The sequence below is a fragment of the Canis aureus genome, chromosome 36, assembly GCF_053574225.1.
Source record: "Canis aureus isolate CA01 chromosome 36, VMU_Caureus_v.1.0, whole genome shotgun sequence".
NCBI classification, from domain to species: domain Eukaryota; kingdom Metazoa; phylum Chordata; class Mammalia; order Carnivora; family Canidae; genus Canis; species Canis aureus.
In genome coordinates this window covers 22,838,741-22,860,592 of record NC_135646.1, presented here as the reverse complement: position 1 = coordinate 22,860,592, position 21,852 = coordinate 22,838,741, and the positions used below count along the sequence as shown (strand labels likewise).

General features: G+C 36.3%; 1 protein-coding gene and 1 long non-coding RNA gene across 6 annotated transcripts in view; one reads left to right on the top strand and one right to left on the bottom strand.

The window, feature by feature from the left end:
• LOC144306210 (uncharacterized) overlaps window positions 1-21,852 on the top strand; it is a 133,105-nt gene that overhangs the window by 75,810 nt on the left and 35,443 nt on the right. The window lies entirely within an intron of this gene.
• Window positions 15,310-21,852, bottom strand: part of LOC144306213 (uncharacterized) — a 402,455-nt gene continuing 395,912 nt past the window's right edge. For all 4 annotated transcript variants that reach the window (XR_013373229.1, XR_013373228.1, XR_013373230.1 and 1 more), the window contains one exon: window positions 15,310-15,446. This is a non-coding gene — a long non-coding RNA (uncharacterized LOC144306213). The remainder of the gene's footprint in view (window positions 15,447-21,852) is intronic.

The window sequence follows — 21,852 nt, the reverse complement described above, 5'->3', positions numbered from 1 at the left end:
TTGTAGTCTGGCTAAGAGGCATAAGCTCAGGGGTAGATTTTATTTTCATTAAAATTTATAGGTATTTTAACCTACATATTAATTAAAATGCCTTCTACCTGAATTGAAATATTACACTATCAACACATTAATAAAACAATTTATATACAAAGATCATTTTATTCTCTCATTTTGGAAGATCCGCTTCTAAATTTTAATGCCTTGATTGGATGTTGGCCAGTGTGACTCTCACTCCGCAGACATCATAAATCCAGATATTTTAAAGATGATTTCAGTAGATGTTGTTGGTATCTATGCTAACAAACCCCAGCTAAAATAAAGTATCAGTTCATGATGATTTTTCTAAAAGTAAAACCAAATGTGTCTGTAATTTATATGACTTAGTCTATATATGAGTCTAGGCTAATATGTATATGTGATAAATTAACAAATTAAAATTAATTATATTTTCTGTTAGGATAAATCCTATATTTAACATCTATAGTAGTTTCTCAATCAAAGGAGAAAACGTGTAGAGTGAGAATAATACAAAGAATTATATTTTCTAAATACATGTACATCATAAGAATAACATGAAATACCTTATTATTAGTAATAAACTTCTACAAGAAACTATTAAATAATTGTGTTCAATGATATACTTGGTTATATTTCTGAAATTATCCTCAAAGGGAGTTGTCTTAGGTTTTTTTTTTTTTTTTTTTTTTTTTAAGAGAGAGAGAGCATGCTGAGGTGTATGGGTAGAGGGAAAGGGAGAGTGAGATTCTCAACCAGACTCAATGCTGAGCACAGAGCCTGATGCAGAGCTCAATCCCAGGACCCTGAGATCATGATCTGAGCCAAAATCAAGAGTCCGATGCTTAACTGACTGAGCCCCTCAGGCACCACATCCAGCTTATTGTTTTTTCCATCCAGCTTATTTTTAAAAACAATCTTCACTTTAAGATACTGAGGGTTAAATATCATACAAGCCTAACATTAGAGATTATAAACGTATAGTCTTTCCTTAGTGGACAGGAAAGAGTCAAAAGGTTGAATGTTCAGAGAGGCCTTTTCAGGATGGCAGTTTTCTACCATAAACATCAGCAGCCTTTTAGTTCCTGAGGATATCATTGCCACCTGAGATGATTTTTAAAATTGTGGAACAAGGAACTCTTTAGATGGGTGGAGCATATTAGCACTGTCCTTTACTGCATTTCTAATAATCTGTTATTTCTTATTCCAAAATGTCAGCTACTTACACATTTTTTAAAAATCTGAAATCTGAATCTTTTATGGGAACCCGGACAGTTAGAACTTGCATTAAAATTTCCATTGTGACAGAAGCAAACTTCTTCAGAAAGCATTTTGATTACATTGTTCCCCTTATTGTTTTAATTTCAATTTCTCAAGACATTAATGAGACGGTGTATCTTTTCTTTCATTAGTGGTTTGTTTTCCCTAAACTAGCCTTGGCTCCATCGATTGCAAAAATCTAGCCCATGTGACCAGTACATGAAGTAATATTTGACCCACTATGACTCACCCTCTCTGCTCTTTTTCACTTTTTTTTCTTTTTAAAGAGCACTCGCCATCTGGCATCTTCCAGATATATCTGTAATATTTGTTTGCTGGCTTGTCACTGCCTCCACTCAAAGGTGAGCTTGGTGTGGACAAGGGTTTAAACTGTTTTGTTTGGTGGTGAGTCCCCAGTGCCCACAGCACCTGGCACACAGTAGGTGCTACATAAATAGGCTTTGAATGCATTTGATGAATTCCTGAACTTTTAATAAACTGAACTTTTAAATCTAGGACACTGATCCTGCCAATTGTTTTCATCTATATCAGAGAGGAATGACACATATGTGGAAATAAAACTTAAGCATCTTACAAAACCATCACACTATCCCTCCTTGAGATTTATCCTGCTATTTACAGAGCTTCCATGGCACAAATTGAGGAGAATGAAGGAAACGGAGTCAATGGGGCCTATTAAAAGATGTGACTAACTCAGTGTATCAGAGAATCATAATAATGGTAATCAATCACTTCTGATAAATTCAAACATTTACTTTTGGCAGGTAACTTGGTGCCAAGAATTTATCCTGCATTCCCTTTATTTATGATAAAAATGACATTACACTTTGTCACGAAAGAATGTTTCAAGTGATGCTTTTAAAAATATATACACTGTTCTTGAAACAAGTCCTTCCTGATTTACGATTATAGATGCTACAATGCACATGGCTGTCGTACTGGATATAAAAAAGGAGTGTGGTCAGCCACCATGTAAAGATTAACACATTTCCCATTAGACTAGGCATCTTAATACCTTACCCACTCCCAATTGTTTCCTAAGAAGGCATCAATTTCTTTTTCATCTTTGGAGATACTAGCGCTGACCTGCCACTGGAATAAAATTCAGATGCCTTAAGATCTGTAGCCTTAACATACTTTCATTATATGTACTATACTAGGAGACTACTCTTCTATGGGAACTGTTCAGAGATTTTGCTTTCTGTCCAGCATTATTTTCCAGCATTCAAAGTCACATATTTCCAGACTGATGGTATTTTGACTTTACAGAAAATATGGGCCTCGCACTGTGGATACACTAGTAATTTGATTTTTATTATAGTCTGTGTGTGTGTGTGTGTGTGTGTGTGTATAAATATATGTGCCCCCTCCCAACCCATCCAGTGTGCACCCAATACCCCCCAATTCTTTGTAAATCATAGTCCATGTTCTATCCTCTGGCAATGATTGGTCCTCCATACCACTGTGGGTGCTTTGAGAGTGAGGATCCTTTATTAATCCAATGCTTTAATACTTCACACACAGTTGTAAGAATTGTTTCTCTTATTAACCGTGTAACCTTGGAGAAGTCACTAACCACTCTGGAAATAGTTTTTCTTATTAAAATGTGGGAATTGAGCTAGAAAGCTTACTGAACACTACAGTTCTGGAAAATGGAATAGAATAAGCAGATATGGTTCTGGTTTCCTATTCTTACCAGGGTAGGTACCCTTTGATTTATTTTGCATATTGAAGTTTTAGATAATGAAAGAATCCCAAAACTAATACAGATCTGGAACTCTCTGGGCTAGATGATCATCAAGGCTGTTTCCAGTATTGGCTTATTTTTATGATATTATTTTAGAGCAGCTTTTTGATCTGTTGATTACACAAACAGTAAGGAAAAATGAAAGCACTTTGGGTGGTGAGACTAGGCAAGGTTTTTAATTTTTTCCTCTGTATTTTCTACAGTGAGCATATATTGTCATTATTATTAAAAAGTAATACTCTTTTGAAAAAGAACTAAAACACAATATACAATGTACAGTTAAGAAAAATGGTTTTTAAACTTTTTATTGAAATGTATTATATACATAGAATATATAGAGAGGATATGGGAGAAAGAGAGACAGAGAAAAAAGTACACAGGTTTTTTTTTTTCCAAAGCACAGCATTCAAAAATCATTTTATATAGGTTAGGGTATGAATTACGACTTATGTAACCAAAATTGGCCCCAATTCATATTTGGTCCAGGGGCTCTCCATTCTTAGCAATTATTTTAGCAGACAGAGTTTATATTTGTTGAGCATATACATTAAATACTAATATTTTGAGGCTAAATTAATTTTTAATGATTGGTATTTAGAAAACTGAATAACAGGAAATTACCACTGGTATTAATTCATAAATGAGAAATACCACATATCATTTTTTAAAAGCCTCTAACTTAAAGCCAAGGAAATTCTTTCTATTCTTTGCATAGTCCAGTCCCCTAACTTTTCAAAAAACAATATGTTATACTCAAATTCGACCTAATATTTTAAAATTGCCTCTAATAAGCCATTTTCTCAAATCATTCTGGCTCTTAAAGTAATCACTATTCAAGCTCCTATGAGCAGTAGAGCCAAAAACCATTGTTTTAGTTTTTGCTGCTTTTAAAACCAGTTTGTTTTCCTGGAACCAGTCTGCCAAAGTCTTTTTGCAGTTCAGTAGTTAAGTGAGAAACAGATTTGCCATTAAAATGCACAGTCGTGCCATCTGCATAAAGATGTATAGAGCAGTAATGACATATCCATGTTAAATCATTAATAAAAAGAGAAAGAGGAACGGGTCCATGACTGACACTGTGGCTTAATAACTGGAAGGAGAAGGCGGGGAAGAGGCAGCCCTGTGAACAGGAACAGATTGATGTCTGTCGGAGCCATTTCTTACTTTTGACAGCATTTGGGCCAGAGCCCATGCTCCCTACCTTCTGTAGTCAAAGCCCACGGTTCACTAGGCCAAAGCAGTTTGAGAAATTAATAAAAATCATCACTTAATTCAGAATTCCCCTTCAAGACATGTATTCATTAATATTAGGTTGTCATGGAGTGACATACGAAGCGCTGGCAAATTCTTTAAAGGCTTTTCATACATGAAACTTGTGTGTTATCAGCATCTCTGAGTCTTCCGAATACTTATTATCAGGATTAACCACTGATACTCATAGGCTTTACTGCATGATTTCTTATTTTAATTTATATTGGGGGAGATAGAGTTTGTGAGAATGCTAAAGTGAGTCATGAGTTAAATAATTGGTACGAAATATAAATTTCAAATGTAGAGCTCTCTTTGACAAGAAAAGATGGGACGAATGAATGAATTTTACTCTCGGGTAAAGTTATACATTTTGATCCTCATTTTGTGGGTGCCAAAGTCAGTGAAGAATATTTATTTTGATATAATGCGTGAAGTTATAGAAGGAGTTGTAGATATGATCCCCTTTGCCCTTAGGAACTAACAATTTAAAAGGACCTCTTAAGCCATTGGTAGGATAAATAATCCAGGCATGAAAAATATATAAAGAAATTCATAACTAATTTTAGTTGGTCACAATACATATAAATTTATAGCTGTCCTAGATTGATGGGATTCAATATATTTTAAGTGGCATTTAACTGGGAAGATTTTTTAAAAAGACATAAATTTAGGAAAATGCTGATGTCTTATTTTGATAGTCTAAACCCACCGTATACTATGATATTAGTAGGATTGTACAGTTCCTGGTTGTATATTTCAACATTCAGTGAGACCTGAACCTGGATAAAATGTCCTTTCTGCTTACATGTACAAACATTTCCTCTGTGATATAAATACGCATGTGCTATGGGAATGATCACAGGCTGGTGGGTCAAGGGGTCTAAGTGCCGGTCTCCCTTGGACACGAACTAGCTGAGCCATGGCAAGCAAGTCAGCCACCCTTTTCATCAGATTTTCCTCCTATAAATTCAGATCTCCTTTAGCCCTTTCAATCTAGAATCCTATTATGTTTTTTTTTTTAACCTTTTCAAAATCAGTTTTATTTATTTATTTATTTATTATTTATTTATTTATTTATTTATTTTTTATTGGTGTTCAATTTACTAACATACAGAATAACACCCAGTGCCCGTCACCCATTCACTCCCACACCCCGCCCTCCTCCCCTTCTACCACCCCTAGTTCGTTTCCCAGAGTTAGCAGTCTTTATGTTCTGTCTCCCTTTCTGATATTTCCCACACATTTCTTCTCCCTTCCCTTATTTTCCCTTTCACTATTATTTATATTCCCCAAATGAATGAGAACATATAATGTTTGTCCTTCTCCGACTGACTTACTTCACTCAGCATAATACCCTTATGTTATTAACCATCTTACAGTTGTGAGAATACCAACTGTGTTAAAACCTTTCCTTGACCATCCTTAGAGCTTTATACATGCCTGTGTGTAGATTCCATAGAAGTGCAAAGTGCAAGTATCAGAAAAAGAAAATAATCAGGCTTTCCTTCCTCAACTGTTTACTCTGACCGTACTCAGTTATGTGCCAGGAAGAAGCAAAACAAAAAGCCAGTTCCTGTATGTATGGAGCTTTTAGTATAATGGGGGACATTACATAATCGAGGGAAGAAATAAATATATAATTGCTAATTATGTTAACCGATTTGGAAAAAGGTACAAGGTACCAGAAAGAATTTACCACAGGGTGGGTCTCAGGGAACCCTTTGGAGAGAATCTATTTTTGAGGTACAATTAACATACATTATCTTACTTTCAGGTGCATAGCATAATGATTTGGCATTTGTATATGGTGTTAAATGATCACCACAGTGAGGCTAGTTAACATCCATCATACATAGTTATAAAATTGTTCTTCTTGTGATCACTTTTTTATGTGTATTTTTGTAATCTATTTTTTAAACTCCAGTATAATTAATGTACAGTGTTATATTAGTTTCAGGTGTACAGTATAGTGATTCAAAAATGCAATACATTACTCAGTGTTCATCATAACTGTACTCTTAATCTCCTTTATCTCTTTCACCCATCCCCCAACCCACCTCCCTTCTGGGAACCACCAGTTTCTTCTGCATATTTAAGAGTCTGGTTTTTGTTGTTGTTGTTGTTGGCTTTTTTTCCCTTTGTTCATTTGTCTTGTTTCCTAAATTCTAAATACGAGCGAAATCATGTGGCACTTATTGTTCTCAGATTGACTTATTTCACTTAGCATTATAACCTCTAGATCCATCCAAGTTATACAAATGGCAAGATTTCATTCTTTTCATTCTTTTTTTTATGGCTGAGTAATATTCAATTATATACTTATATGATTGGGTCCAGCCCAGGACCCACTCCATTGGATGCATACTTCCCAGCTTCTGAATGTGCCTCGACAACCATGTTCACATGAGAGCCTCCCACCTGGACTGAACTGACTGGAGTGCATGGGCACGTGAGCCAGGCTGGGGCAGTCTCTCTCTAGATTGTGAGCTAAGAGACCCCAGGACCAGTAGGCTAGAGAGAAGGAACGGCTGCAGATAAAAGGAAACATCTTAGAAGAGCAAGTGTGGCATCTGGTTCACTCTCAGGAATAAATCTCTACCTGCCAAGCAAGACTGTAAGGCAATCTGGAACCAGTTACTACATAATATTCCATTATATATTTTTATATATATATACACACACACATATATATGTGTATATACATGTATATATATTTTATATATGTGTATGTATATATATATAATATATATAATATATATATTTATATATATATATATATAACTTCTTTATCCATCCATCTATCTGCTGTCATTTGGGTTTCTTCCCTATCCTGGCTGTTGTAAATACTGCTGCAGTAAATGTAGGGGTGCATGTATCCATTTGAACTAGTGTTTCTGTATTCTCTAGATAAATATCCAGTAGTGCAATTACTGAATAATGTGGTAATTCTGGTTTTAACGTTTTGAGGAAACTCCATACTGTTTTCCACAGTAGCTGCACCAGTTTACATCCCCACCAACAATGCACTAAAGTTCCTTTTTCTCCACATTCTCACCAAGTCTTATGGTTCTTCTGTTTTTCATTTTAGCAATTCTGACAGGTATGAGATGATATCTCACTGTGGTTTGTTTTTGTATTTCCCTGATACTTGGTGCTGTTGAGCATCCTTTCATGTGTTTCTTGGCCATCTGTATGTCTTCTTTGGAAAAATGTCTATTCTCATATCTTCTGCCCAGTTGATAATTGGATTATTTTGGTGTTGAGTTGTTGAAGTTCTTTATATGTTTCAGATACTAACCACTTATCACATATATCATTTGCAAACATCTCTCACTGTCTTTTCGTTTTGTTAGTTGTTTCTTTTTCTGTGCAAAAGCTTGTTATTCTGACGTAGTCCCAATAGTTTCATTTTGCTTTTGTTTCCCTTGCCTAGGAGAAATATCTAGAAAAATGTTGCTATGACCAATACCAGAGAAATTACAGACTGAGTTTTCTTATAGTATTTCTATGGTTTCAGGCCTCACATTTAGGTATTTAATCCATTTTGAATTTAGTTTTTTGTTTAGTGTAAGAAAATGGCCCAGTTTCATTTTTTTCCAAGTTGCTGACCAGTTTTCCCAACACCATTTGTTGAAGAGACTTTTTCCCATTGGATATTCTTTACTGCTGTGTTGAAGATTAAAGATTAATTGATGACATAGTTGTGGATTTATTTCTGGGTTTTCTGTTCTGTTCCATTGATCTATGGGTCTATTTTCGTACTAGTACCATACTGTTTTGATTAGTATAGTTTTGTAACATAACTTGAAGTCTGTGATAGTGATGCCTCTAGGTTTGCTTTTGTTTTTCACGACTTCTTTGGCTATTTGGAGTCTTTTGTGGTTCTATACAAATGTTAGAATTGTTTGTCCCAGTTCTGAAAAATGCTGTTGGTATTTTGATAGGGATTGATTGCATTAATTCTGTATAGACCGCTTTAGGTAGTGTGGATATTTTAACAATATTTGTCCTCCCAGCCCATGAGTGTGGAATATCTTTCTATTTGTTTGTGTGATCTTCAATTGTCTTCATCAGTGTTTTATAGTTTTCACCTCCTAGGGTTAAGTTTACTCCTAGGTATTTTATTACTTTTGGTGCAATTGTTTTCTTAATTTCTCTTTCTACTAGTTCATTATTAATGTATAGAAATGTAACAGATTTCTGTATGTTTACTTTGTATCCTGCTACTTTACTGAATTGGTCTGTTCAAATTTTCTATTTCTTTTTTTAAAATATATTTTATTTATTTATTCATGAGAGACACACAGCGAGAGAGGCAGAAACATAGGCAGAGGGAAAAGCAGCCCTACAGGGAGCCCAATGTAGGACTTGACCCCACGACCCCAGGATCATGATCTGAGCCAAAGGCAGATGCCCAACCACTGAGCCATCCAGGTGTCCCAAATTTTCTATTTCTTTTTCAGTTTTGGGAGAATATATGTGTCTAGGAATTTACCCATTTGTTTTATGTTGCCCAATTTGTTGGCATACAATTTTTCATAATATTCTTTTATAATCCTCTATATTTCTATGATGTTCATTGTTATATCTCCTCTTTCATGAGTTATTTTGCTTGAGCTCTCTCTCTCTCTTGTCTGACTAAAGGTTTATCAATTTTATTGATTTTTTTTTTTTCAAAGAACCAGCTCCTGGTTATATTGATCTGTTCTACTGGGTTTTTAAATTTTAATTTAATTTAATTTAATTTATTTTTTGTTGTTGTTTCTTTTTTTTTTTTTTAATTTCTGCTGTAATCTTTATTATTCCCTTCCTTCTACTGGTTTTAGGTTTTGTTTGTTCTTTTCCTAGCTCCTTTAGGTATAAGGTTAGATTCTTCTTGCTTCTTGAAGTAGGCTTGCTATAAACTTCCATCTTAGAACAGCTTTTCTTGCATCCCAGATTTTGGGCCATAGTGTTTTCATTTGTCTCCATGTATTTTTGGAATTCCTCTGAGTTCTTGGTTGACCCGCTCATTGTTTAGTAGCATGTTGTTTAGCCTTCATATATTTGTCTTCTTTCCCGATTTTTTTCTTATGGTTGATTTCTAGTTTGAAAGTGTGGTCAAGATGCTTGATAGGTCTTCAATCTTTTTTAATTTTGTTGAAATTTGTTTTGTGGCATAATATGTAATCTATCCTGGAGACTGTTTCATGTGCACCTGAAAAGAATGTGTACTCTGCTATTTTAGAATGGAATGTTCTGAATATATCTGTTAGATCCATCTGGCCCAGTGTGTCACTCAAAACCACCATTTTTGTTGTTGTTGTTGATTTTCTGTTTGGATATCTATCCACTGCTCTGAGTGGGATATTAAAGTCCCCCACTATTATTGTATTACTATTGATTTGCATTGTATTGCATTGATTTTTATATTTGTCTATATTGTTATTGGTATTGTATTACTATTGATTTTTATATTTGTTAATAGATGCTTTATGTATTTGGCTGCTCCCATGTTAGGTTCATACATATTTGTTGTTTTATCTTCTTGGTGGATTGTTCCCCTTAAGATTATATAGTATCCTTCATCATCTCTTGTTACAATCTTTGTTTTAAAGTCTATTTTGTCTGATATAAGCGTTGCTACCCCAGTTCTCTTTTCACTTCCATTTACATGATACATATCTTTCTGTCTCTTCACTTTAAATCTGCATGTGTCTTTAGGTCTGAAATGAGTCTCCTATAGGCAGCAGGCAGATGGGTGTTACTTTTTTATTCATTTTGTCAGTTCATGTCTTTTGATTAGAGTATTTAGTCCATTTTCATTCAAAGTAATTATTGATAGGGGCGCCTGGGTGGCTCAGCAGTTGAGAATCTGCCTTCCACTCAGGGTGTGTACCCAGAGTTCCAGAATCGAGTCCCACATCGGGCCCTGCATGGAGCCTGCTTCCCTCCCTCTGCCTGTGTCTCTGTCTCTCTCTCTCGCCTCTCTCTCTCTGTGTCTCTCATGAATAATAAAATGTTTTTTTTTAAAGTAATTATTGATAGGTGTGTATTCAATGTCACTTTGTTACTTGTGGTTGTTTTTGCAGTTCTTCTCTGTAGGTTTATATATGATGTCTTATACATATAGCACTCATAATAGATTGCGAGTCATTTAAGTTGTACTCATTCTTTACTCCTGTCCCCACCGAGTTTTAGGAATGTGATGTCACACATTACATCCCTTTATTTTGTGAATCCCTTCTCTGGATTTTATAGATAGACTTAATTTTACTGCTTTTGCACTTCCTACTTTTCTTACTCGTACTTCTGGTCTTTCTACTCAGAGTATACTTTAATATTTCTTGTAGGGCTGGTTTAGTGGTGATGAATTCCTTTAACATTTGGTGTCTGGGAAACTATTTATCTCTCCTTCTATTCTGACCGATAGCCTTGCTAGATAGAGTATTAATTTTTTTAATATAAATCTATTTTTTATTGGTGTTCAATTTACCAACATACAGAATAACACCCAGTGCTCATCCCATCAAGTGCCCCCCTCAGTGCCCATCACCCATTCACCCCCACCCCCTGCCCTTCCATCTTCCCCTTCCATCACCCCTAGTTCGTTTCCCCAGAGTTAGGAGTCTTTATGTTCTGTCTCCCTTTCTGATATTTCCCACACATTTTAGATAGAGTATTATTGGTTGTAGATTTTTTTCCTTTCAGAATTTTGAATATATCATGCCACTCTCTTCTGGCCTAATACGTTTCTGCTGAAAAATCAACTGATAGTCTTGTGGGGTTTCCTTTGTATGGTACTGTTTTCTTTTCTCCTGCTGCTTTTAAAATTCTCTTTATCACTACTTTTTGCCATTTTAATTACTGTGTGTCTTGTTGTAGACCACCATGAATTGAGTTTGTTGAGGCCTTCTGTGCCTTCTGGATCTGGATTTCTCTTTCCTTCCCCAGATTTGGGAAGTTTTCGGTTTTTATTTCTTCAAATAAATCTGCCTCCTTTTCTCTCTTTTCTTCTGGGATTTCTATAATGTGAATGTTGTTACATTTGATTGTGTTATTGAATTCCCATAATCTATTCTCATTTTTTATTACTCTTTTTTCCTTTCTCCTGTTCAGCTTGATTGCTTTCCATTACTGTATCCTCCAGGTCACTGATTCACTATTCTGCTTCCTTTAATCTACTGTTTATTCCCTCTAGTGTACATTTAACTTTAGTTATTGAGTTCTTCATCTCTGATTGTTTTTTTTGTTTGTTTGTTCGTTTTCTATCTCTTTATTGGTTGTTTCACTGAGATCCTCCACTCTTTTCTCATGTCCAGTGAGTGTATTTATGACTATTACTTTAAATGCTCTGCAATAGCATGTAAACCAAGCAGGCTTTGGAGAGCTTTCCCTACGTGACTTAGTTCCATGTGCCCATTTGTAGACTTTGGAATGTAGTGTGCTTGTATATAGCTTTCCTGATCTTTCTTCATTTTTTTTCTCTATTACATTTAAATGCACATTGGATATTTATATGCTGTATTAAACTTTTATAAATATAATATTAAATAAATAAATAAATACATACATACTCTGTCAGGCATATTACTTATCTCTGTTTAGGTCTTTTACTGTGATTTTGTCCTGTTCTTTCATTTGGGGCAGATTCCTCTGTCTCCTCATTTTGTCTAATTCTATGTGTCTGTGTTAGGAAGATCACCTATGTCTCCTGCTCTTAAAAGCAATGGCATCATGAAGAAGAAATCTTATACTGCCCTGCAGTGCAGCATCCCCTGTTCACCAGAACCTGGCACTTCAAGGGTGTGTCTTATTTCTGTGTGTATGTGTGTGCACCCTACTGTTGTGGCTGAGCTGTGTTTGCCTTCAATCCAGTCATCTACAATGGCTCTCTTTGCCTATTGTGGGCAGGGTTGGTCCCTATGTTAATGGACCAATCTGGGGCCACTTTGGGTCTGAGTTAGTTAAGACCAGGTGTTTGCCAGAACTGCATTAACACTGAACTGCAGTGTTCCTGAGTAACACACTGATCTTCCTGTGTTATTCTGAGAAGCTTTTGTTGGTGAATGGAGCCCAAAGTCAGACCCAAAGTCTTCTCCCAGCCTGCTGCTGGGGCAGCAGTTGAACTGGTGTATGTGGCTTCTCCCCTTCTTCCCAGGGCAAGAGTCACCTTGGAATGGTGCTGGCCCCTGTTGGGGCTACTTGTATAATGCAAGGCTTGTGGCACCACTTTGGATGGACTACTGCTGAGGGCATGTTGTATGGGATGGGTCTGCAGGAGAAAGTGGGGTGGGGAAATGGAGTGTTAGCAAGGATTGAGATCTGCTATGGGAGGAGCCCTAAGCAGCTTTGGAGAACTGCTGAGGGTAGGTTAGAGGGGGCCAGTGGCAGGAAAGTGTCAGCGCAGGGGTGAGGAGAGCATGCTGTTAGCAAGCTGGTGGGGAGAGTATTCATGCTGGTTTACACAGATGTCATATATCTAGGATGAGGAGTGCGGGAGGGAAATGGTGCCTGCCAGCTCTTTTGTTCTTAAAGAAGTCTCCTAAAGATGCCCCTGTCCCTGCCCCTCCAGCACACTTCGGTTGTTTCTATATCTTGGCTATTGTAAATAATACTGCAATGAAAAATGGGAGTGAACATATCTTTTCAAGTTAATGTTTTAATTTTCTTTGGCTACATACCTGGGGTGGATCATATGGTAGTTCTATTTTTATTTTTTGAGGAACGTTCACACTGTTTTCCATCGTGGCTACACCATTTTACATTCCATCAACAGTACAAAGAGTTCCCTTTTCTCCACATCCTTGCCAGAATTTATTATCTGTTGTCTTTTTGACAACAGCCATTCTAACGGGTGAGGTGCTATCTCATTGTGGTTTTGACTTGCATTTTCCTGAAAATTAATGACATTGAACATCTTTTCATGTACCATTTGGTTATCTATGTCTTCTTTGGAAAAGTGTCTATTCATACCCTCTGCCTATTTTTTCAATCAGATTGCTTGCTTTTTTTATTATTGACTTGTAGGAGTCTTTCAAACTGAGATGCATGATATATGATATATAAGAAGCATATGTCTGTATAGTATGTATATGCACGAGTAGTATAAGCAGAAGTTAATTGGTTGTGGGATTTTGGGTGAAGAGATAGTACCAAAGTATGCAACGCAAAGGAAACAGTAAGTCTGCAGAGGTTCCAGGCACCCTGTAGAAACTGAAAGAAGGCTGGTGTCACTCCTCTGGGGGAAGAAGAATGGCCGAAGTTGAGTCAGGCAGGGGCCACATCATGCAAGAGTATGAAGGCTGAACTAAAAATATCATTTGAAAAAAAAATCATTTTGATAAGTTGCTGAGAAATTGTTCTAAGAAAAACCAGTGATTCATAGTATGCCTTTCCACTTCTGTGATGGAAAGAAATAATGCTCAGACATTATGTTGGCTTCATTGCACTCTGAGTGCCCTAGTGAAGGAGCCGTTTTCTTATCAGCACATATAGCTCAATTTTCTGATTACTATTATTTCTTGCCCTCATAGTAAACATGAGAATTTGAGGCTCAATAAAGCTTACCTGAGGTTGCCATTTCCAGAAAAAAAGTATTCAAATCAACAAAATTTGCTGAATTGCTTTTCCCTTATTATTTTAGTTGGCTAGAGAGTAGACCCAAAAACATTCTCTGAACTATCTGTAGTTTGCACCTTCTGAAAGACACTAGATCCTTGCTACTCAAAGTGTGGTCTGCAAACCAGCAGCATCACAGGGAAAGTGTTAGAAATGCAGTGTCTTGGGTCCCACCCCAGGCCCACTAAATCTGAATCTGCATTTTTATCAGGAGCTTCAAGAGGATTTTTGTGCATATTAAAGTTTAAGAGCTGCTTTTAGGTACTAGAAGAAATGAATTCAAAATAATGTATAAATTAGAGCATCAAGAGTAAATTTAAAATTAGCTTCCTTGTAGTTAATTATCATTTTAATGTAAAATGTCCTTAACACTTTCATAAATTCAAATTTAATTATTGTTATGGAAAATGTTTCACTAGGAAACAATTACTCTAGGCATGATGCCAACAGTTTCAAGGTTTAAAATTTACTCAAAACACAGCAAAATATTTTGAGTGTAGCATATTTCCTTGTAGGGCAGAAATAGCCATGCTAAATATCAATTATCGATCACTGTAATTTCTTGTAAGCAAACAATGTACATAGTGGTTAAAGGCAAAGCAACAATTCAATGATATGTTATTTGTACTAAAATCATTGTTAAATGATTATTTAGCCCTTAAGATCCTTACAATCAAAATCTAGAACTATTTATGGGATTCGTGTTTGAAATTTCCAAGAGTATTTGGACTTATTTGGAGCTCAAGTTTATATAATAAAAACACATTCTTAACAATTTATTTAACTAAATTTGGAGCTCCAAGCTCTCAATGGATGTATGAATCATGGGAGCCTTGCCAGATGTTTTGGAGTGTGGAATTCAAAACACATTAGCAGCACAGCACGTCATGAAGTTTGATGCAAAACATTTCTTCTCTTTTTCCAAAAAGCCTTGCTTAGTTTCTATTGTAAGGCATGAACTATGGTGACAGTTCATAGCTCTAGGGAAACATCTAAAATCCATAAGTAGTATCTACCCAGACAGTGGAAATATGAGGCAATTATCTACACAATCTAGGCCATAAAAAAGCCTGCCTACCCAACCGTACCCAGATAACCAAGTCCAAAATGCATTATTTACCTGTTAGGTTTATTTCACTTTTTTATACCTACATTCTATAGATGATCTCTTGTCCCTTGCTCCATTATCACCCTCCTTACCCTCAGCAGATGACCTTCTTTATCCTTTACAGAGAAAATACAATCAGTTTAAGTTCCATAATTTTACCAATACAGGGGCCAGAATCTGTTTCTCTGGGATACTGCTGTACCACTTATACCTTCTTTTTCTTGTCCCTTTCCTCTGAATCTTTCCTCTTTCAAATTTGTTCCAGTATTTACTAGTGTCATATTTGATGTAAGTCATGGGCTTTCAATAAATGTGTAAGATAAGACTTTATTCTCCAACATGTAAAGACAAGTAAAACACACCCAATTATCTTCTCCTAACCCTCTTCTCTGCTGAAGATGCCAAACTTCTTTGTCTTCACCTCTTCTTTTAGAGTTAGGCTGCCTGAAAGAGATATTAACATTGTGTAACTCCTCTTTTCTCCTGAACCAATGCCCACAACTCAACTGCAGCAGTTGATGGCAATATGACCAGTTACTGCCTATCTGCAGAGTTGAAGAGTTTTCCATTCCTCATTGTATTTAACCTCTCCACATCACAGTGAGCCTTTCCAACACCTTCTTGAAATTCTCCACCTTCTTCCTTGGATTCCCTGGTACCCTCTTTCCAATGCTTCTTCCCAGTTCCTTTTATCTTCCCTTTCAGCCTCATCTCCAGAATTGGGGGTCCTCCCTCTTTTCTGTCCCACTGGTGAATTCAGTTTGTTTTTTTCTCCCCTCCTATCGCTTTTCTTGGCACAAGAGTGTTGCCTCAATTGACCATTTTCACCAACTCCTGGAATTATTGTTCTTTTATTTATTTTTAAAGAGCTTTATTTGTTTATTCATGATAGACACACAGAGAGAGGCAGAGACATAAGCAGAGGGAGAAGCAGGCTTCCTGTGGGAACCTGATGCAGAACCTGATCCAAGGACCCCAGGATCATGACTTGAGCTGAAGGCAGACTCTCAACCACCAAGTGACCCAGGCACCCCGAATTATTGTCATTTTAAAGGAAATGAGGTTTCTCTTCTACCTAAGTTTCCTGATGCCCCATTACTTATAAACAAATGTGTCTCCTTTACTTAAAATATGAATTATCACAAATGGTCATTTATACATGCTTTTGTCAGTGTTTAGGTCCTGCCTAAGTAACTATGTTGGGAAAATCTATAATGATAACAGCTGGCATTTATTGAGAGTCTCTAAGCTTTGGGCATTGTGCTAATTGCTTTAACTGCATCTTTGTATTTATTTCTCACAAATATACTATGAGCTGTTCTTATCATTCATTATTTTCACTTACAACAGAAATTAAGGATAATAACTTACTGTATGTCACAGAGAAGATAAGTGATGGAGCTAAGTTATGAAACTATTAGATAGGCATAACTTTAGATTCCATACTCAGCCAGGTTCTGCATGGCCTTATGATATGGTATGTTCAGAAAGTCACCAGCATCTAGTATTGCCAGTAGTCCTATCCTTAGACATTATCCTTTGGTCCTTCCTTAGACCAAAGGAAGAAGAGCCTTCATCTGGGTCCCATAGCAAGCTCTGTGCTAACTCTTCCCCACAGGGTAAAATGTTTGTTTTGCAAAGGGTACATGCCACTCAAAGCATATGCCCTCTCCCAGGATATGTACATCCCTCTTTCATAGGTCTGTTGTCCTGAGCAAAGACATGGTTGCAGAGTCCGCATGTCTAGCTAGGCCCATGTGTTCCAAGGTAGAACTGGGGTTTCCAAAGAAGTGTATTTGAGGCCTCATGGTATGGGTAGAGTTGGATCAGGAGAAAGGGAACAGACTGCAAACCAGAGGCTGGACTCTCTCTGCTCTACCACATTCTAGCACAGAAATCCAAAGATCCTATAACCTGGCCTTCCAGGTAATACAAAGATTTTTTTTTTCTAACTAGAACAGAGAATATTTTATTTTACAGTTGTTTAAACTTGATTGAAAACTCTTAAATATTTAGACACATGATATATGTGTCCCAATGTCTGTTTGTCCTGGCCTTGAAATTGTTATGAGTGGGCCTGGATGTCAAGTTATCTTGTTTGCCATTTAAAGCTATAGGAGGCTAAACACCACAAATTGTTGTTGTTTAAACACCAACAATATTATATGTATTTTGAAGACTATTTTTTAAAGTTTATTATGTGTAAGAATCACCTAGAGCAGTAATTTGTATAGTTTAATGTGCCTGAAAATCACCTGGGAATTTGTTAAAATGTAGGTACTAACTCAGCAGGCTGCAGGTCGGGCCTGAGAGTCTGAATTTCTAACAAGCACCCAGGTGATGCTGATCCTGTTGGTCCCTGGACCACATTCTGAGCATCAAGGACCTGCAGTACTTGTTTAAAATGCAAATTCGTAGGCATCACCCTCTGAAATTCTGATTAACGAGATCTAAATGGGATCCAGATGGTAAGCAAAACAGGAATTTTTAAGAAGCAACCCAGGTGGTGCTAGTAAGGTGGTCTATAGCCCACATTTTAAGAACAAATGCTTTAGAACATGCTTCTCAAACTTTGCTGTGCATATGGATTCCTGGGGATCTTGTTAAAATGCAGATTCTGAGTTAACGGCTGCATTTCTGATAGGCTTCAGGTGATGCCGGCACTACAGACCAGCCAACTATACTCAGAGTAGCAGGACTTCAGGAGGCCAACTCAGGGCCTTTAGCCACTTTGAATACAATGCATTTAATTGTGAGGTAAAGAGTGAGAAGGTGACTTGGAGTATAATGTCTTGGACAACATCCTTAATTCTTTGCATCACAAGTTTCACACAAATAATCTTCAGACCTTTTTATGACCCCAAATTCACTGGTGGTCCCTGTTTGGGAACAAGTATTTCTGTTCCCTTCAAGGGTCCTACTAGCTGGGCTAAGGATCAAGTTGACATGAGATAGATTAACAGGAGAAAATAAAATTCAATACCATATGTATTGGGGGAGTCACATAGACAGGCAAAATGAGGTATATATGTCATCCTGAACTAAGGAGAAGGGGGTAGGGAGGAGTCTGGGACTTCAGAGGAAAGGCATGTAATTCACAGGGTGTTAAGAAGAACAGATGTTTGGTAATTAAATGTTTGCCTTGCCATCTAAATGGGTTATTCATGTAAAATTGATCTTTGCTAATAACCTTTCTTCTGGGAAAGCCCCCCACACACACACTCTAGATTCTTCTGTGTAGGTAAGGGAGGGGCAAAAGGTTCTCTTTAGCTCAGGGTCTTGACGCCTTTAGTTCAAAATAATCCACATGCCAATGTGGCACGCTGCAAGTGGGGATCTGGCTCTCCTGAGCCCCTTCAGTTCCCTGTCTGAAACTTCCTTGGGAGTTTTACATGTTAAAAGTTGAGATGGTAGATTGTTTCATCTCATTGATCCAGTCTCTTTGAGATTGGTTTAGTCAAACTCATTTCAGGAGGCAGTGATGTAGGTATATGCTCAAAATAAGACCTATGATTCAAGTAATTCAGGTATTAAATAAGAAGCATTTCAGTGAAAACAGAAGAAAAACAATGGTTAATAACTGGATCAAAGGTTCTGAGTTCTGAGCATAGTTACTTGAGGAGACATCTAGATATCAGACTCAAAGCATCTTCAGATAGAGTGAGGGCAGGTAGTGGCAATCTGACAGATATTCCTAGGTTGCAGCTCAAATGTCTCTGAGGATCCCTAGCTCACAGAGCAACAGGCCAAAGATGAGCTGTTATGGTGAATTCTGTACATTGGGGTCACTGAACGAAAGAGGGCAAAAAATGATTCCAAGTCAGAAAGAGAGGGGAAAAATCAAAATGTTAGTTTGAAGAACTGTAATCAAGTGGAGGACACTAAAGACATCAGGATCTAGTCCATTTTAAAGTGAATAGTATTAAAGATGTCATTGAAACATATTTTCTCTCTATACTCAACCTCACTTTTGCCAAAGATAGCCACATTAACGCCAATTTATTTGCAAAATAAGTGCAGTTTCAAAAAACTTGACTTGATTTTTTATGTGAGTGCAACAAGAATAGAGTCTAACCATATAAATGCTTTTAATGGCCTCTTCAGGCCAGATGTCAGGCCTAATGCTCGCCTCAGACTTCACCTGTAATACCTATAGTTTTGGTTGAATTAATTTCTCTTCTCAAGGTCCCCCAAATATCCTAAGGTTCCTGTACCTGCCAGAAAGTGACCTTCTTTATTTCCCTGGTAAGGCAAACTTAGATCCTTAAGTTTGCCTGCTCATATCTGAGTCTACACAGGTTTGCTCAGATATGACATTTCAGTCAAAGCCTTGGTAACATAACCGATGTTTCTAATTGTGTCCTGTCATAAAGAGAACAGAGTATTATTGAATTTATGCAAATAAATATATTGCCATAGAAATCTAAGTATGCTCACCGAGAGTTTCTGAATTCTAGAGGGTCCCAGTAGGGAGGAATGACAAATGTTTCAATTTGTTCACAAAGGTGTATTTTATCAAATCACCATAAGTTGGTTGGCCTAAGAGAAAAGGTTTTCTTAAATCTGGAAACAAATTCTTTTAAAAGTTGGCACCCTTTCAAACAAAACGTCATAAAAAATATAATTATCTTCCGCAATTCATTCAGTCCCATGCCATTAATTTTTGTTCTGCTTGAATCCAATTTTTAGTTCTGGACATTTTTACCTAGTTCAGTTTAATGATCTTAAACTTATCGGAAACCTGGACCCAAAAGAGTTTTTCCCATGATTCTTATTGAAGATGAAGCACATTTGCTGGAAACTTTCATGGTGGTATTTGAGTCAAAGAGTAACTGTAAATGACAGAAGACTTAAAAATGACCACGGTTAAAGATCTAAATAGAGCTAATTACAACGCAACTGATAAGGAAATTATTTTTGTGACATCTAACACTTCAAGATAGCAACATACCAGGACATCGGATTTCTAGGAGTTTCACATACTTTGAGATCACTTATTTTAAATAATATATCTACATAAATATAATCTAAGAGGGTTTAATATCACTTTGCTTGACAATACAATTTAACATACCAAATAAGCCTAATTAGTTTAATTTCTCACAACTTCTTTTTTTCTTGAAATGTTACAGGGACCCATTGAAAAATTTCACATAGATTGTGATCAGAAGACTTCATTTTAGAATTTGATTTGGGGAAGTATACCAAAAAATATCAAAAGGTTTGAACACTTGATTAGACAGGATCACAAATTATTACAAAAATAATATTTAATTATATACTTAACCGAAGTGACAATAAAAGATTTCAAAGGCAAATATAGAGGGGTGCCTGGGTGGCTCAGATCATGATCTCAGGGTCCTGGGATGGAGCCTCCACATTGGGCTCCCTGCTCAGCGGGGAGTTTGCTTCTCCTTCTCCCTCTGCCTCTCCCCCTTCTCACTCTCTCTCTCTCTCAAATAAATAAAATCTTTAAAAAACAAACAAACAAAAGCCAAATACATAAAGTGACATAGCTGTGAGCTAAATGTAGCTCTTTTACTATTAAGACTCAATTTTCTTAGGCAATCAAAGACCTGATAAACATAGGAAGTTATTTTGACAAACATAGAATCATTGTTTTGGGGGGGGACAAGTAATCTAAAAGATAAAACCTTTTGTTCACAGTTTCTTAGGAAGAACAGACAAATAGTTTAAGAAAACTCTATACTTTTAACAAAGAGAAAAAAAACTTTGCACAAGTGTTAAATGTATCCTAATCGTAGCCGGTACTGACCACACATAAATTTCTTTCCAAAGATTCTTTCTCCATAAACTTTCTTTTTTTTTTTTTTTTTTTTTTTTTACATTCAGATGTCGTTCTAAATTTTCCTTCTTTATATAACCAGTCTTATTTTAGGACAAAAGTATTTTCTTTTCGCTCAACAAATATATATTTTTATTCCTTATACTTTTTCTTACCAAAAACATAACTTACTTACCTTGCACACAGTTTTTTTTCTCTTATTTCCTGTAGTATTAATTACATTTATTAGAATTCTTAATGCTCAGAAACCTTAATTTCTAGTGAAAACTAAGTAGTAAGCAATCATGAACTGTTACACCAGAACTCTTTAGATTGGGAAATTTATGAGATTACTTTTAATTTTTTTTAAGATTTATTTATTTTAGAGGGAGAGAGGGGGGGTGTGTGAGTGGGAGGAAGGGCAGAGGGAAAGGGAGAGAAGCAGAATTCCCGCTGATTACGGAGCCCCCACAGAGGGGGCTCCATCTCAGGACTCTGAGATCACGACCTGAGCTGTAATCAAGAGTTGGATGCTCAACTGACTCAGCCACCCAAGTGCCCCATATTACATGATTTTTTAGAAACTTTTCTCATACTACAATCTTTAATAATACATAAAAGATGCTTGTCAACAGACCCACATTTATCTTTAGTTTCTCTATAATATACAAAACAAGAGTAGATAAACCATGCTCAGTATTCAATGTTGCATTATTTTATCTGATTTAAAAATGACCTAGATAATCAATGAACTTTACCCATCATTTAGCTTAGAAAGACTTTAAAATGTTAGGTCACCAAACATTTTGGTATTTGAAAGTTTACATATAAATATTTTTATTTTATTTACTTGTGCTTAACAATTATGCTTAGACTACCTACGAAAAGTTCCTGAGGCATTCGACAAAACCAACCATTACTCTAAGGGGGTTTGGGGGGCAAATTTTGCAACAGAAGTACCATATATTCATTTGACTTTTAGTAAACACAAGCAGAATAAAAGTTTATATTTAGTGATGATAACTCTAAGGACATGTATATTTTAATTAAACCAATAAACTTAAA